Here is a 17,924-nt window from a genome sequence, read left to right as displayed (position 1 = left end):
AAGATTGCATGGCACTATTTGAGTGGAGAGTGACAGCTGATTACCTAGCCTGTATTTTCTCATCAGTCAGCTTGGGGGCTTTCTGAGTGAATGTTGTGTACAAATTGGTGTTTCCTTCATTATCAACAGCGACTTTACTTCAAAAAGTACTTAATGACTGTAAAGCATTTAAAGATGTTTGGTTTTCATGAAAGGCAATGTGAAAAGGCACCTGTTCCTGTCCTTTTTTTTTAATCTATGTAATAAATAGAATCCTATCTGTGTGGGATAAGCACATGTTTGACCATCATGCTGCATGCTTTACTGATCAACTTAGTTTTTAAAATAGATGCAGTGTAAGTCAGTTTTAACATTTGAGTGTATGTACTCTGCTCTGCTCTAGGAAGGATGTTGTGAAACTTGAAAGGGTTCAGAAAAGTTTTACAAAGGGTTTGAGCTGCAGGGAGAGGCTGATTAGATTGGACCATTTTCCCTGGAATGTCGGAGGCTGAGGGGTGACCTTATAGAGGTCTATAAAATCTTGAGGGGCATAGCCAAGGTCTTTTTCCTCGGGTGGGGAAAGTCCAAAACTAGGGGTATAAGTTTAAGGTGAGAGGGGAAAGCTTTTAAAGGGAGCTACAGCACAAATCTTTCACGCAGAGGGTGGTGTGTATATGGAATGAGCTACCAGAGGAAGTGGTGAAGGATGGTTATATTGCAATATTTACAGACATTTGGATGGGTTTATGAATAGGAAGGGTTTAGAGGGATATGGCCCAAATGCTGGAAAATCAGACTGGACTAATTTAGGATATCTGTAAGAGTTATACCAAAAGGTATGTTTCCATTTTGTACAGCTCTGTGATTTTTATGGTCCTATGGGCTGAATTTTATCATCCCTGATTTTTCTTGAACTATTTGACTTGTGAGACTTTTTCAGAGGGCAGTTCATGCTAAATGGAGTTCAATGTAAGCAAGTGTGTGGTTATCTATTTTGGTCTATAAAAGGGCAGATCAGGGTACCTATCTGAAGTATGAAGTTAAATCTAGTGAATGTCTAAAGACACTTGGCATTCAGGTGCATAGATCTTTACAATGCAACAGAGAGGTGCAGAAAATGATCAAGCAGGCTGATGGAATGCTGGCTTTTGCATTCAGTGAACTGGAGTACAAGAGCACTGAAGTTGTGCTGCACTTATATAAAACCCTGGCTGTGAACCACATGGAGTACTGAGAGCAGATTTGGACTCCACACCTCAGGAAGGATATATTGGCCTTGGCGGGAGTACAGCATAAATTTACATGAGTGGCACCTGGACTCTAGGGCTAAGTTATGAGGAGAAATTATACAAATTAGGCTTATTTTTATGAGAATTTAGAAGATGAAGGGATGATCTGATCAAAGTTTTCAAGTCAGTAACAGGAAAATAAAGCTAGAACTTCTTCAGAAGGAAGGTCACTGGGCCTATAATTTTAACTCTACTTTCTCTCCACAGATGTTGCCAGATCTACTGAGTTTTTGTAGCATTTTCTATTTTTGTTTCAGATTTCCAGCAACTGCAGTTCTCTGTTTTTATTTTGTTTATTAGCAGAAAAAAGACAGAGTGGATAAAAATTTCCACTGTTTGAAAATTCTGGAACTAAACATTAGGGCTAGAATGTGTTCCTGACGGATGTTAGGAAGCACCTCTATACACAAACGATGGTCTATGCCAAAAATGATCAGTTGTTAATTTTAAATCTCAGACGGATACATTTTTGTAAAGCAAAGGTATTAAGGGATATGGGCCAAAGGCAGGTAGATGGAATTAGGGCACAGATCATTCATGATCTCATTGAATGACAGAACAAGCTCAAGGGGCTGAATGGCCTACTCTTGTTCCTAACTGTCCAGACTTTCTTCCCAAAGGGAACCAGATGGGTTTTTATGACAATCAGAATTGGTCTTATGATCACCATTAGCGAGACTAGTTTCAGATTTTTAAACTGATTTTAAATGCCAACAGCAACGGTGGTGCGACTAGAACCAATGTTCCCAGGAAGTCGGTTTACTCTTCTAGGAACGCTGTCATTATATCACTCTGAGGCACTCGGGAGTTTGAAGAAGGAATATTGAAACCAATTGAAGTTTCCACTTTAGATAGTCTGCTTGCTGAGAAGCACAGTTGAGCCTCCCTGATGACAGTAATGGCTATAAAGTGCTATAGCAGAGGCACACCCTCGTTTTCAGAAACTATATAGAAAGCAGGTATCAGCCACTGCAGGAGGGAAGGGAAGTAACTTCAAAATATTTTAGAAAAATGAATTAACCACCATGTCATACTGCTCTGAGAAAGATTTAGATCTTCAGAATTATATAAAACAGAAAACTGTTTATTTTTGTCTAAATACACTACATTTTAAAATGCTCTTTTTCTAGACAAAAAGGAGAGCTATAAAGCCTGTTTATTATTCTGGACATGTGTCACGCAGCCTCTGGCAACTGTCCAGAAACAGGCATTTTGTCTCATCCCTTAAAAAAAACTCCAGTTGGATATATTGGGCGGCACGGTGGCACAGTGGTTAGCACTGCTGCCTCACAGCGCCAGAGACCCGGGTTCAATTCCCACCTCCACTGTGTGGAGTTTGCATGTTCTCCCCGTGTCTGCGTGGGTTTCCTCCGGGGGCTCCGGTTTCCTCCCACAGTCCAAAGATGTGCAGGTCAGGTGAATTGGCCATGCTAAATTGCCCGTAGTGTTAGGTAAGGGGCAGATGTAGGGGTATGGGTGGGTTGCGCTTTGGCGGGGCGGTGTGGACTTGTTGGGCCAAAGGGCCTGTTTCCACACTGTAAGTAATCTAATATTAGCCTGGAATTTCCTGAAAAGTTTTTGTGGCAAGCTATGGCTAAGGATCATAGAGGCATAAAGTCAAATAGTATTAAATATGGAAACAGGCCCTCAATTCAACTAACTCACGCTGATCATGTTCCCAAACTAAGATAGTCCCACCTGCCTGCATTTGGTCCATATCTCTCCAAACCTTTCCTACTCATGCACTTATTCAATTGTCTTTTAAACATTGTAACTGTAGCCACATCCATCACTTCCTTTGACAATTCATTCCACACTTGAACCACCCTCTCTTTTAAATCTTTCTCCTCTCACCTTGGAAATATGCCCCCTAGTTTTGAACTCACCCAACTTAGGGAAAATATCTTTGCTATTCACCTTTATCTATGCTCTCATGATTTTATAAGCCTCTGTTAGATCACTCCTCAACCTCTTATGCTCCAATGGAAAATGTCCCAATCCAACCAGCTTATTTTTACCACTCGAACCTGCCATTCCCAACAACATCCTGTTAAGTCTTTTCTGAACCCCTTACAGCTTAAGAATATCCTTCCTATAAGAGGGCGACCAGAACTGCACACAGCACTCCTGCAGTGGCCTCACCAGGGTTCTGTGGGACCTCAACATGACGTCCCAACTCCTGTACTTAAAGGTTTGTGTAATGAAACGAAGCATGCTAAACACCTTCTTATCTATCTTCTGACACACATTTTATGTGCCTGAACCCCTGGGTCTCTCTGTCTGCAACACTCCCTGAGGCCCTACCATTATCTTTTGAAGCCACCTTTGCTCAATTTTATATCAAACATTACTAAACCTGAATTTCTTTTGAAATACTTGCTGTGCCTCTGAGGTGCATCCTTAATTCAATCATTAACGTAGCTCCACCACTCATGCTAAAGTTTGGAATGTAAAAGATGGCACCTAAACTAGGATATGACTTGCATTTTTCTGGAGTCTAGCTGCATCATTAGTATTGTCCCGGTGAGCTGTGAACACCTCACAGGTCGAGATGTAGATTGCAGGTTTGTGAAGGGCAGCAAGACTGGTCGCTTTGGAACTCAGCTGAGGAACTACCAAGTGATTTGGAGGAAGAAGAAGAAAACTCTGAGATTTAATAGGTGGACAAATGCATTTTGAGTTCTGATTCTACAGCAGAGAGAAGTGCTTTCCCCATTTGCTCCAAAACAGAATGATACTTTCAAACCTTCAAGATAGCCAAGGCAGAAATTTATAGAAGTGTTTTAGGTTCAGGTTTCATTTCTTGCCTGCTCGGCTTTCTGCATACAAAATAGCTCAGAATGCACTTACCCAGAAAACAGGGCTTGTGTACTGTAGACAGTATAATTATGCTGTCAATTTTGAATACATCTGCAGCAATTTGTGACACAAACTCCAGCATCTGAGTACTTTTCACTGGCTGCACTTTCACATCATAAAACATACCTTGGGGATGTGATGGGCTTCTTGTCAATCACCTGGAGGACAATTCAAACAATTCTTGAAATGAATGCATTCATTAAATCCACTAAATTAAATTTGGCTGAGGCAAAGTTGTTCAAGGGAATTTTAAGTTGACAAACTAAATGTGGTGAAGCTGTCTTCTCTCCTTTGACAACATTAAGCAACAATACCCATCCCTGGAATCTTTGAGCTGCATCCATTATGAAGAGCAATAAGTTATGTTAAAACTGCTATTTTCTGGTATTAGCGCTTAGCCCTTGTGAAGTTGATAAACTTTATTTTGAGTATCTTATTCATAAATACTACTGATATTTGAAACAACATGCTTATTAAAGCTGTAGATATTTTCAAGTCTAATTAATGACCAGGAACGGGGTAGTATATCCTCTTAGACATATGCAAAACAGTAAGTATTCACAGTACAGGGCTATGGAAATTAACTTCCTTCTTTCCAGGATCAATAACAAACTACAATGTCAATGAGCATTTATAGCACCTTTAACGTCACAAAATAGATCCCAATATGCTTCAACAGGTCAGTATCTCATAGAGTTTGCTGGGGAATGCATTAGGAAATTAAATCAGATGACCAGAATTTGGTCAAAGTCTTGTACTTAATCTGTGATTTAAAGGAACGGTGTGTTTTTTCTTTTGTGTTTGGTGTCTATATCTATTTAGCCTACCAAGGTAGTGCTGCTGGAATTCAGCCAATTTCTTTAAGTGGATGTTACCAATAGTGTTAATGTTGATAATCCAGCAATTATTTTCACGATCCTTAGATTTGCAGATGGATCGAGTTTCCGTACGACTGACTCCTTTTGACTGTGATTGAATTCCAGTGTTTGGGGGGAGTAAGATTTCAGGTTGTCCTAATTCCATTTTATCCAGCTATCTGACTTCTAGCCTCAGAGTGAGAGAACATTTTTTCTTGCAACATAGGAGCTACAAGGGCATAGTCCTTTCACAGTGATTCTCAAAGTTCACTGATGTTCAAATCCAGGCTGGTAATCTTGAGAATTCACATCCTACCAGGACATTTCAGTAGAATGGAAACTGACTTTTTAAGTCAGAGTTCTGCGAAAGGGATACTGGAGCCAAAATGTCAACTCTGATTTCTCTTCACAGATGCTGCCAGACTTGCTGAGATTTTCCAGCAATTTCTGTTCTTGTTTCAGACTTTTTAAGGCCTGTCCTTGCCTGGTTTTCAAAGGACAAAGCATCGATAGTGTGTACAGTGTGTGACCTAATCTGCAGGGTGTGGCTTGCTGTTAAACAGAGGGTTATCCACCCTTCATTATCTCTGACATCATTAGAGCTCTCAGTCCAGTCTGTATGAAATTTCTTTGACATCTTTAAATATCTCACTCAGTCAGTTCTTCACACCTGAAGTTATTTTGTCTATGTAACAACCTTCCTTTTAAAAAACACATTTTGGAATTAAGGGTTTAAAATGCCCATTGTATTAGCTTTCAGAGTGCTGCTCCTTCATCAGGTGGTTGTGGAGAATAAGATTGTAAGATACAGAGTTTACAGTTTTCAGTTACATCACACTGTAAATTTTTGCTATAAATTCTGTGTCTTACAATCTTATTCTCCACAATCACCTGATGAAGAAGCAGTGCTCCGAAAGCTAGTGCTTCCAAATAAAACTGTTGGACCATAATCTGGTGTTGTGCACTCCAGTCCAACACCAGTGTCTCCAACCCATTGGATTAGGACTTGGACTCATCATTGTGACAATGAAATTTTGATCCTAATAATTTAATGACATTAAAGCAAAACAGTGGGTGACCTTAGATGCAGACTCACTGAGCTCTCTCTCTCTGGCCTGTAGCTCTGGGAGCTGTCATGTTCTGTATCATTTATTAAAAGTTCTAGGCTGGTTGTCCCTTTGCTCTTGTCTGAATTGTTTCATTGTATTGTGGTCATTCTTGGTCATATTAGGCAGTAGCTTCTGGGATAGGGATGACATTTGGATTTTCAATCTCCTACCTATCAAGACCTCTGACGGTGATAATTCATTATGTGACCGAAGATGATCTGTAGCTTAATACTGCAAGATAAAAAGCTTAGTTTTTTTGCCTTCAACAATGTCTTGAATGTACAAATTTCTCTCTTAGCTTTTTTATTCACTTAAGGATAGGGTAATGAATATTTGCATGATAAAAGCTCATTCCTGGTGCAAGTCACTTGAATTTCTCATTTGCAAACTGCTGACCATTGCTTGATACGACAATGTCCAAAATTTCCCTTGACTGATTCTATTGGTGCTTGTGGGGATTTTGTATAGACATGTGATCGCAAACCACCTTGAGTAGTTGTCTATGATAAAAATTATTTTTTTTTACCTTTGAACTTGAATAAATCCATCTCCAAACGCTCCCATAGCATTGGTGGAGGAGATGATGGCAACAACACTTCTATCTTCTCTTATCTGTTCACCACACATGAAATACAATTCTGGATTATTTCTTGTATTGAATTGGCAATTTTTGGCCACCATGTTGCCTGCTGTGTTATTACATAACACTCTACAGTGCCCAAATGACCCTAATGAATTTGCTGAAGAATTTCAATTCTTAAGAGATTTTTTTATTAGTAATCTCTCATTGAAAGCTAGCAATGAGATTACTATGCTGCTCAAGGGCATGGCAAAGTATGGAATTTCTAGATGTACAGTCTGACCATTCTTGCAGACAGTATTTCTTTGAATGGGTGTCAAGATTGTACTGAAATAGAGACTATTAATTCTAAATGTCATCATCTGATTTTTTTAGATTAGATTAGATTCGCGACAGTGTGGAAACTGGCCCTTTGGCCCAATAAGTCCACATCGACCCTCCGAAGAGTAACCTACACAGACCCATTTCCCTCTGACTAATGCAGTTTAGCATGGCCAATTCACCTGACTTGCACATCTTTGGATTGTGGGAGGAAACTGGAGCATCCGGAGAAAACCCACACAGACACGGGGAGAATGTGCAAACTCCACACAGACAGTCGCCTGAGGCTGGAATTGAACCTGGGTCTCTGGTGCTGTGAGGCAGCAGTGCTAACCAATGAGCTGCCGTGCCACCCCCAAAGACCTGAGTTTCATGGACTGAGATTTCAGGGCAGAAATACTAGCTTAACATGATAACATTCAGCGCCCATCCACACTGGTTTGCCAAGCTTTATGAAACCAACATGGAATAAACAAAACAAGGCTGAACTAAAATTAACATTTTCTCAAAAGGCACTAAAACTGAAAAATGCAGTCATGTGTGAAATGGCCTCATCTTCGGTTTTGGCTTATACTTTTATGGGAATTTTCACATATTGGACATGGAACATACATTTTAATAAACTCAAGAGAGAACAAAATCTTGCCTCTAAATCCCCCAACTGAATGCAGAAAACAAGCTTGCATTTCAAGGAACAACATGGAGTTGTGGCAACAGAACTGAAACTGGAGGGACTCTTTCTGCCTCTCAACAGGAAAAAATACCCATTGAAGTTACTGACTGAAGACAGACCTCAGAGGACTGAGAACTCAAAAGATAACTTTTAGATTTTCTTCTGCTGAAGGCCCAAGACACCAATTAAGTAGCTTCTGTGTCTGGTTAAAGGACACCATAAGGATTTTAAATTGTAACTTTCTTTCATTTTCCTCCTCTGTTGGGCACCATCTTTTTTTAACTTTTTCCCTGCATGAGCAATGTTTGTACAATGTTTCTTGAGGTTAGCAGGAAACAAAATACTCTCTCCGTCACTCAAGAAAACTTTGAATTTGTCTCATTCATTATTAACACAATTAAGTGACCACCTTGTAATTGAGGGATGGAATAGACTCACGCTAAAAAGAATACTGGTCTTTGCAGGGGCCAACCAGGGAGTTGAAAAAAGGGAATCTGATTCATCGCTTCTCACCTGTTTGTCCTACAGGGTATACAGTTCGCCTCTTTATTCTGCTTCCCAAATTAACTGCAGCATCCGTTCTGTAGCTGGTAAATGTTTTGTGAATTCTGGTGTGTAGGCTTCAAGCACTTCAATAAAATCCAGATCTGCACCGAATGGCATTGGCGACCAGATGTCTGTCACCATTTGATGGTTCCCCTGCCATATTCATGAGTTGAGACATACCTCACGAGCCTTAATGTATTGAATTCTGAGCAGCATCTAACTCTTTCTTTTGTGTTCAAAAGTATGACCAATAGTGTTCAGTTGGTTTTGATGCTTCTCTGTTAGACCACCAGTCAGCTCATTATAAAATGTGATGTTTTGTTTTACACACTCAAATTGCTGTGCAACCTTTTTTTTTTCAATCATGGCATAATATTGTTCCATGTGAGTAAGTGATCTAGAAGCACATTAGATTGCTCTATGCTTTCAATCTTTCTACATCTGAAAGAGTACTACCCAAACCTTGCTGAAGGTGCATTATAATAATGCTGCATATTATATTGTGGATTATAGTGAGCTTCCGCCTCAGAACACTTCAACCCCAGGGCATCAATGTGGACTTCAACAGTTTCCTCATTTCCCCTTTCTCCACCTCACCCTAGTTCCAAACTTCCAGCTCAGCACTATCCCCATGACTTGTCTGGACTTGTTCTACCTGCCTATCATCCTTTTCCACCTATCCACTCCAACTTCTCCTCCCTGACCTATCACCTTCATCCCCTTCCCCAATCACCTATTGTATTCTATGCTACTTTCTCCCCACTCCCACCCTCCTCTAGCTTATCTCTCCACGCTTCAGCCTCTCTGCCTTTATTCCTGATGAATGGCTTTTGCCCGAAACTTCGATTTCGCTGCTCCTTGGATGCTGCCTGAACTGCTGTGCTCTTCCAGCACCACTAATGCAGAATCTGGTTTCCAGCATTTGCAGTCATTGTTTTTACCATTGTTGACCCTGGTGTAGTGGCTGTTTTAACAACTCAGCATGTTGGCAAAACCCACTCCTGCTTAACTCACCATCCCAAGGTATAGTTGAAGTTCTGTGATGCTCCTTTGTGGTGGAAATGCTCTTGTAGTATTGGATTTCTGAGGATTGCCTGGCCTGGATATGGATCCAAGAAAGGTTATTCCTGATTCTATTAATTTGCACTTCATTCAATATTAATTCTGCACTTTTTTGATTGTTACAATTCTTATGTTTTGTTCTTTTTTGTGGCTCCATGTATGTCATCCTTATGTCATATTACCACTTCAATACCTTCTAATGTGTTTGATTTTGTTCTTTGAAAAAAAAATCTGCTGGACATTATCCTAAAATGTAAACTACAATATATTCATTCTTTACCTTCACCCAAACAGATTGGCTTTGCAACTAAAAGTCAATCACATTGCCGTGCATCTGCTGCCAGTTGTGGGCCAGATCAGGGAAGGAAAATAGATTTTTTTTACCTCAAGGACATAAAGCAGATTTTTACAACAGTGATTATATGATCACTGTTAGGTTAGTTTTTGATTCTAGATTTTTAAATTGCGTTTAAATTTAACCATAGTTTATTCTATACCTTGCAAATAGTTTTTTTTTCCAATTCTCCCAGTCCTGAATCAGGCATAGTCCTGCAATTGGGTTCAATAGTTCAGGGGGTGGCCAATAAATTGCTATGTTTTGCTTGAATCTGGATCTGTTCTTTGATCTGTGACTCTACTTGTCCCTATGCCCACTGCTCAGGTCAGTGTCCTTGCTGTCTGGTCTCCATTTCTATTTTCTATTCTTCTACTGTATTCACGATGTTCCCTGATGTCATGGTGAAAATGTTTTTCCCTTTTGACCACAACATTTTCATTTAGTGCAGTTGTTGCTGCTTTTTGCCTTCTCTGCCTTGTTTTGTTGTGTGTTTGGGGCCTAATTCTATTTAGTCTTTCAAAGTATTGTGAAGTACATAGAGAAATTGAAAAAAATGAAGAGGATTCTAAAGTTGAGGCACTTCAGACTGTAAACTAATGTAGGTCAGTGAGTACAAGTGTAAGTAGAAATAGATTTTGGTGTAAGTTAAGAGACAGAATTTTTGGATGAATTTAAACCTACAGAGTACGTGAGATGGGTGGTCAGCCACGAGTAACTGAGTTTTGAATAACAATTATGTATGAGGTTTCATGTCCAGTTAGATTGAGACAATGGCAGAGATAGCTGATGTTAGAATATCAAACTTCTCTTGATGAAATACAGATCATGCAGAATTTCAATTGATTCTCCTCCTGTGGAATCCCAGCAAATTGCCTTCACCACTATCCATAAAAGAATAACCCCTTTTTGGACTAACAGTACATGTTGACATCCTGAGATGGTTAATTTGTTATTGAATCAAATGTCATAAATTTAAGGTCAAAGATGTCTTGATTGACCTTATTTGTAAATGGGTTAAACGATCTTCTCTTACAGTACATGTTTTCACGTATAATTATTGTTATTTTAGAGACAAGTTCTGCAAATTGTAACTTAGCATTTACTCTGTTGGCCTCTGAACTAATTGAAGGGCTACAGCTGTTGTTTTGCCTTGCACAATTCAGGATAGAGTACAGCATCAAACAAATAGGTGAGAGGCGGGTATTTGACTGTTGGTGGTGAAAGAGGCACATGCTTCTCACTCTATGCAATTTTTAGGAGGGTCTCAAAATGGGGAAAGGAAGAGATTTGCTTGTGTCAGATATAAATATGACATTACAATAGACAATAGACAATAGACAATAGATGCAGGAGTAGGCCATTCAGCCCTTCGAGCCTGCACCGCCATTCAATATGATCATGGCTGATCATTCCCAATCAGTATCCTGTTCCAGCCTTATCTCCATAACCCTTGACTCCACTATCTTTAAGAGCTCTATCCAATTCTTTCTTAAAAGAATCCAGAGACTGGGCCTCCACTGCCCTCTGGGGCAGAGCATTCCACACAGCCACCACTCTCTGGGTGAAGTAGTTTCTCCTCATCTCTGTCCTAAATGGTCTACCCCGTATTTTTAAGTTGTGTCCTCTGGTTCGGCACTCCCCCATCAGCGGAAATATGTTTCCTCCTGCCAGAGTGTCCAATCCTTTCATAATCCTATACGTTTCAATCAGATCCCCTCTCAGTCTTCTAAACTCAAGGGTATACAAGCCCAGTCGCTTTAGTCTTTCCGTGTAAGGCAATCCTGCCATTCCAGGAATTGACCTCGTGAACCTACGCTGCACTCCCTCAATAGCCAGAATGTCTTTCCTCAAATTTGGAGACCAGAACTGTACACAGTACTCCAGGTGTGATCTCACCAGGGCCCTGTACAGCTGCAGAAGCACCTCTTTGCTTCTATACTCAATCCCTCTTGTTATGAAGGCCAGCATACTATTAGCCTTCTTCATGACCTGCTGTACCTGCATGCTTAGACATCAACATCTAATGCAACTGTAGAGAAGCCACTTAATGGTTTCAGGTCGGGTATAATGTGCAATATAGCCTCAGGCCCTTAAAGGGTCCACTGGTGAACTCACAGAAGCAGGTCAAAATATCTTTGAAAGAATTTCATGTGGGAGTTCAAGCTTAACCTCCTTCCCCACCCCCCACCCCCTGGCTCCTGCTGCATACAAACATCATCTGCTTTGCCGGTTGATGTTTTATGTTGAGGTTAAGAAGTAGATTGAATTTTATAAGAATTTTAGGAGCAGGATTGGGTGGAGACGGACTGAAAAATTAGGGGAGAAGTTGGGAAACGAGTGCCAGTGGTATTTTGACAGTGATGGAAATGGTGGTGGATAATTTTCTTCCAAAGGCCAATTTTGACATGAATGTGGACAATTGAGAAACTCTTACTCTATTACACCTCTTTGGCATTAGTGGGTGGGTCCTCCATGGCATGGCGAGACTCAGTGACTACTGGGAATCATGCTGTGGGCTTGAGTCGAGGGGACTGAGGATTCTAATTTGGCAACCTGGGGCTCTACAGAAGGGTCTTCTTAATGGCAATGCTAATCTTTGTTCTCACCAACCATCCCAGCACCCTCACCAGTATCTGTCTGACTGGTCCTAGTGACACATAACTTGTTGCAAATTTGAGTCCATCACTGTCCCTCTCTGTCTCTCTGCTGGTTGCAGTTCTGGCTACAGACCGAGGTGCCAGCCTTCCAATGCCTCTTTAAAGAGATAGAAGCCCCACTGGTGACTCAACAGCTAAGGAACGTTTCTCCAGGTTTCTCAACCCATTGCTGAGGTCAGGACTACCACAAAAAAGTGCAGTTCTGCAATTCAAAGAAGTTAACTAAATGGTTTCAAGGAGGTTGGAGTATTAGAATAGACAAGTCTTGCTGCTACTGTACTATATCTAGACTACTGAGAGCAGTTTTAGTCCCCTTATTTAAGGAAAGTTATCATTTCATTGGAGGCTGTTCAGAGGTGGTTTGTTATAATGATTCCTGGTATGGAGGGATTGTCCAAAGAGCAAAGATTAAGCAAGTTGGGTCTCTGCTCACTGGAGTATGCAAGAACTCATTGAAACAATAGGAATCTAAAGGGGCTTGACAGGGTAAATGCTGAGAAGAGATTCTAGGACCAGAGGACACAGTCTCTGATGATGGGGCAGCAATTGAAGACTGAGATGAGGAGAAATTTCTTCTCGAAGAAAGTTGAGAGTCTTTAGAGTTCCTTGTCATAGAGAGCTGTGGGGGTGAAGTCTGTCAGTATCTTTAGGGCTGAGATTGATTCCTGATCAGTAGGGAAATCAAGGGTTACAGGGAAAGGGCAGGAGAGTAGAAGTGAGGCATGTTGGATCAGCCATGATCTATGGATGGAAGAGCAGGCTGGAGGGGTCAAATGATCTACTCCTGTTCCTATTTCCTATTGTCTTATGGTTGTGCTTCATAGCAGTTCATCTTGCTCATGAGTGCCTGTTGCTATTGATCCTGAGAATCTACCAAAGGAGTCATTCATTTTAATTATGCAGATGTTAATACTCTGGGTATGAGTTGAGAAATAAAATCTTTTTTACTTGAATGAATTGTCACCCAGCCAGATAGAGTTCATATCTTCTGGCAGTATTACAATACTGTTGTCAGTAATAGGATAAGAATTTGATGACAATGATAAGATAGGGTAAAGGCTATCCCTGAGCTTCACAGTACTTAGCAGAATCATACTGAAGCAGAGAAAACATTGTTGGGAATGCTGGCTGAACACTGCACAGTCATAAAAAAAAGAGCAATGGTGTTCACTTCAGAATAGGCAGGTCCCTGGAGGTCAAAACTCAATCATAATAACATGCTGCCCTATACAAGGTTTCTAATGGAAGTCACTCAATTCCTTGCTCTTTGAATCCTGATTTCTATGGCAACCAGGGCACAATGTGATACCACAACAGCAATTGTAAAGTCCTATCATTTTCACATTGACATTTTCTTGAACAGTAGCAATTATTGAGATGTTTTGTTATTATTAGATAAATTCATTGAATTTTGTTCAGCATTTAGCTTTCTGTGATGCAAGATGATAGATTACATAGAGACCTCTCTGAAAAGTTTAAAAAAAAATGTGTCCTGGCAGAAGTAATATTTAAATCAAGAAAAATTCTAAGTGGCATTGAACAGTGATGCATACTTTATTCTGCAAGAACTGACATCATTGATGCAATCAGCCCATGATAGCATTTTTAATTATTCTAATCATCATGTTATTTTTAACTCTCATTTGAATACCACAATGTAACATCCCAATTAAATTCTCTCTCATTACAGTCATTGTGAGCGCATGAAGGATTGCAAAACTGCATGTTATCCAAACCTTGAATGTAAACGTTTTTAATAGCAGAAAATATTTGCGGAATACTTCATGTTAAATTAAAAGGTATGTCAATTAACTGAGCAGATCATAAATAATTTGATGTCATTTCAATAATTGTGTTTTTCTAAAAAATACAATTATTGAAAAGATCACCATATATGCAATATTTAGACTCAGACAAAATCGAAATTCAAAAGATTCAGCAAGATCCTCAGTAATTACTGTCCATTACATATAAGGTTTGTTGGTTAATTGTGTCTCTATTCCTGCCTGCTCTTGCCTGAAAATGTATTTTTCCACAGCTTCTCTCATTCCCTTTCAACTGATTCATGAACATAATCTACTGCTCTCTGATTCCTATTCGCACCAAACTGCTGGCTAACCAAACTTCCTACTTGGCCCCCATGTTGGCTGACAGTGTACAATGCCACCATGGTCACTGGAATACAGAGAAAAAAATAATTCACTGAGGTAATGCATTCCTTGCAAATGAATGTAGAATCTCTGGTTTAGATTAGATTACTTACAGTGTGGAAACAGGCCCTTCGGCCCAACAAGTCCACACCGCCCCGCCAAAGCGTAACCCACCCATACCCCTACATCTGCATCTAGATCTACCCCTTACCTAACACTATGGGCAATTTAGCATGGCCAATTCACCTGGCCTGCACATCTTTGGAGTGTGGGAGGAAACCGGAGCACCCAGAGGAAACCCACGTAGAATGTGCAAACTCCACACAGTCAGTCGCCTGAGGTGGGAATTGAACCCGGGTCTCTGGCGCTGTGAGGCAGCAGTGCTAACCACTGTGCCACCGTGCCGTTTGAGGCTATGCAAGTCCAGAAACTACCATTCTTGGAAAAATTGTAGTGGATCCGACTGTGAGAAACAATATCAGTTGTTCAATATAAATCTGAGATTTTGAGCTGGCTGCAATATATTGGGCATATATTGGAAACACATAAGCTGTTAGCTCACCAGTCTATGGAAGATATGTTTAGGGCAAAGGTTTGTTATCTGTAGAAGTGTGTGTTGATTATTTTGACAAAATATAAATCGTGTTAATTTACGTCTGTTATCCTGTACTAATTTAAAAATTGTAGTCGTTAGGAATATTTTTGTGTATTGCCTTATACTTAATGGACAGTAGTTATTGAGGATATTGGTGAATCCCTTGAATTCTGAATTTGTCTGAGTCCAAATGTTGCATATATCAACACAAATACTGTTACTATGGCATCACCTTACTAAAGCAGTTCATGACAATGAAGAAATAGTGCTTAAAAACCAAAACGTAATACCTGAAAATCATAACATAGCCCTTGACAATATCATAGGAAATCATGATGACAATGTCCACAATCTCCTGACAACACTGAATCCTAATCATCTCACAATCCCTTCATTGAATTAGCATTTTCTTTCTTACAATTGCATTTTGGGAAGATTAAACCATTGTCCTTTGGCTCTGAGGCAAATTAAGTTTTCTCAACAATGATTGAATTCCTTTATTTAACTGCTGTGTCAGGCTGAATTTGGCAAATTACAATATTGGTACTTGATTTGACTGTGCTTCCAAATCCAAATTCTCCTCTTCATGAAGATTGTCTGTTCCTATCTTGGTAACATTGCCTGTCTCTGCTAATTTGTCACTAAAGCTATAATCCATGACAATTTCAATGCTCTTCTCCCCTGAATGGTGGGATTGTCCTATGAAGAGAGATTGGGCAAACTGGCTTGTATTCTGAGGCGTTTCAAAGAACAAGAGTTGATCTGATTGAAATCTGTAAAATAAGTAAAGGGATAGATGCAGAAGACACTGGTAATATGATTTCCTTGGTTAGGAGTCTAAAATTAATTCAAAAATAAGGGGAATGTCACTGAGGTATAAGTTAAACATCACACGACACCAGGTTATAGTCCAACAGGTTTAATTTGAAGTTCCAAAGAAACCTGTTGGTTCACAACCTGGTGTTGTGTGATTTTTAACTTTGTATACCCCAGTCCAACACCAGCATCTCCAAATCATCACTGAGGTATGGTAGCAAGAATTATGGTAAAATTATTTTACTCAGGGGATTGTGAATCTTTGCAGTTCTCTATCACAGAACACTGTAAAGATTCAGTGCTTTAGTATATTTAAACTAGAGATTGATAGATTTCTGATTATCAGTGACCTGCAGGATTATAATGATGAGGTGAGTGAAAGGTACTGAAGTGCATGAATGTATTGAATGGCAGGCCAGACTTGACAGGCTGAATTGGCCACTCCTTGCTCTTAGGTTCCTCTTCTAAGTAGCATCTGTCTACGAACCTTAGCTGTACTTGTCCTACACTGCATGCTGTTCACCCATTGACACTCTACTCTAAGATGCCTATTGCCTATTTATATACCAACCCCCCCAGATATATAATAACAAGTCTAATGTTTCAGTACCTATTTGTCTCCCTCCTTTCTCTCTGCTACCTTCTCCAGCCCTGCAATTTTTGAAAACCTCTATGTTCCTTCAACTCTAGTCTATTATGAATCTCCCGTTGACTTTTCCTTCCAATTAGTCAACATATTTTTGAATGCTAAGCCATAAGCTCTGTCTTTACTCTCTCAATTTCTCTACTTCTCTACCTCTTGTGTCCTTAAGACTCATCTTAAAATCAATTGCTTTTCAGTAAGCTTTTTGTCGTATTCCAAATAGCTCCTCCTTTGGCTCGGTGTCAGTTGTCTGATAACTCTCTAATGAAGTGCATTGGGATTTTCCCCTATGTTAGAGGGACTGTACAAATGCAAATTATTGCACTCTTTCTGTTGACACAGAGATTGGGAAAGTCAGTTTTGAATTATTGCATTGGACCATATTTGTGTTTTGGCTTTCTCTAGAGTCTAGGGTATGGACAGCAATCATTAATCTTGCCTGTGCAATAAGTGAAGCTGTGTGTTCATTGAAACAGTGGAAGGGTTCCCTCTTTGACTCAATAGGGATAATTTTAATTTTAATTACTGGGTAATAAATGGATAATAAGAAATCAGCCGCACAATTTCATGGCTTACCTGCCATTCTCTATTCTATGTATTTATGGCTGCTGGTGGAAATTAAAATTATGCTCACTGAGTTTATACAATAAATACTTCAAGCAAGGAAGGAGCTAGGTTCAAACTTTAATCCCAGCCAGGATGATTTGTAGGTGCACAAGAATTGGCTGTAATGGACCTGTATTTGTGGCTGTGTGTATGCCTGGATGAAAGACAAGGACAGATTTTTCTTTTTCAGCTTTGTTACCTCCTCTCTGTGTCAAATTTCATTACTCCTTCTGGTTATTGAGAATCCCTAATGGCCATAAGACCATATGTTGTAGGAACAAAAGTAGGCCGTTCAGGCTATTGAATCTGCTTTAATTAGATGTGGGCCGATCTGGTAATCCTCAACTCGACTTTATTTTTCCCATGACTGTTCCTGATTAAAGTGTGTCCATCTCAACCTTGAATATACCGAAAGCCCAAGTCTCAACAGTCCTCTGCTATTAACAATTCCATAGATTTACTACTCTCTGAGATAAGAAATTTCTCCTCCTCTCTGTCTTAAATATGTGACTCCCCACTGTTGGATTATGGCCACTGGTCCTAGACTCAATGAGAGGAAATAACTTTTCCATATCTAGGAGAAAATGAGAACTGCAGATGCTGGAGAATCTGAGTTGAAAAGTGTGGTGGTGGAAAAGCACAGCAGATCAGACAGCATCCGAGGAGTCAGAGAGTTGACGTTACGGTCAAAAATCCTTCATCAGGACCTACCCTGTCACGTACTCTATGAATCTTACAAGTTTCAATAAGATCAACTCTCATTCTTTTAAACTCCAATGATTGCAGGCCTCATTTATCCGTCCTCATAAGGCAGTCTCTTCATACCTGGTATTAACCAAGACAAT

Source organism: Chiloscyllium punctatum, chromosome 23 (genome assembly GCF_047496795.1).
Source record: "Chiloscyllium punctatum isolate Juve2018m chromosome 23, sChiPun1.3, whole genome shotgun sequence".
Classification (NCBI taxonomy): Eukaryota; Metazoa; Chordata; class Chondrichthyes; order Orectolobiformes; family Hemiscylliidae; genus Chiloscyllium; species Chiloscyllium punctatum.
Note: the sequence above shows the minus strand (reverse complement) of the source record.